At 43.2% G+C, this 875-nt stretch overlaps 1 non-coding gene across 1 annotated transcript; it reads right to left on the bottom strand.

Moving 5' to 3' along the window:
• Positions 1–443: 443 nt before the first annotated feature.
• Positions 444–549, bottom strand: LOC148212445 (small nucleolar RNA R71). The gene has a single exon (XR_015790001.1). It is a non-coding gene; the product is annotated as a small nucleolar RNA R71 (small nucleolar RNA).
• Positions 550–875: the final 326 nt, after the last annotated feature.

The following is an 875-nucleotide window of genomic DNA, read 5'->3' as shown; positions in this document are numbered from 1 at the left end:
TGTGGTTCATATTGCTGCTGACCCTGAGGTAGGAGTGCCCCCTCTCAATGCTATATTACTAGCAAATGACATCGACAGAGAAATCAAGGTGTACGCGGCTCCAACATTTTATAATTTCAACCCAGTAACCACGGAGTCTGAAATTGCTGCCCCAAAGTTTGAACTAAAACCCGTAATGTTTCAGATGCTCCAAACAGTGGGTCAGTTTCACGGACATCCTACTGAAGATCCGCATTCACATCTGAAGTCTTTCATGGGGGTATGCACTTCGTTCAAGGATGAAAGATGCAGCAAAGAAGTGCTGCGACTTAAGTTGTTCCCCTATTCACTTAGAGATGAAGTCAAGACTTGGTTAGAGTCGCTACCTTCAGAATCCATTACAAGTTAGGATGACTTGGCCGAGAAATTTTTGATGAAGTACTTCCTGCCCAGCAATAACGCTAAGTACAAAAGCGATATTAATAACTTTCAGCAATTTGCTGGGGAGTCAGTAAGCGAGTCATGGGAGCGTTTCAAGCGATTGCTTCAGAAATGGCCTCACCGTGGAATCCCAAGGTGCATCCAGATTGAAACGTATTACAATGGATTGGACGACGCCACGCGTCAGGTCATTGATGCCTCAGCAAATGGTGCTTTGCTAGCAAAACCTTATGCTGAAGCATTCAACATCTTGGAGAGAATATCATCAAACAACCATTCATGGTCAGACCCTAGAGCTATTAAAGGTAGAGGAGGTAAGAGGCTTAATGAATCTGAATCATATTTTGCTTTGAACTCGAAAATTGAAAAAAACTCAACAGATTTAGTGATGAAAAGCATGACACAACAGAGCACAGTGGGAGCATCTGCTAGCAAGGAAAATGTTAGCCACATCC

This window comes from Momordica charantia, assembly GCF_013281855.1.
Source record: "Momordica charantia cultivar OHB3-1 chromosome 3 unlocalized genomic scaffold, Mcharantia_2.0 BLBB01000003.1, whole genome shotgun sequence".
Lineage (NCBI taxonomy): Eukaryota > Viridiplantae > Streptophyta > Magnoliopsida > Cucurbitales > Cucurbitaceae > Momordica > Momordica charantia.
The sequence above is the reverse complement of the archived record's forward strand: the minus strand, read 5'-3'. Positions and strand labels throughout refer to the sequence as shown.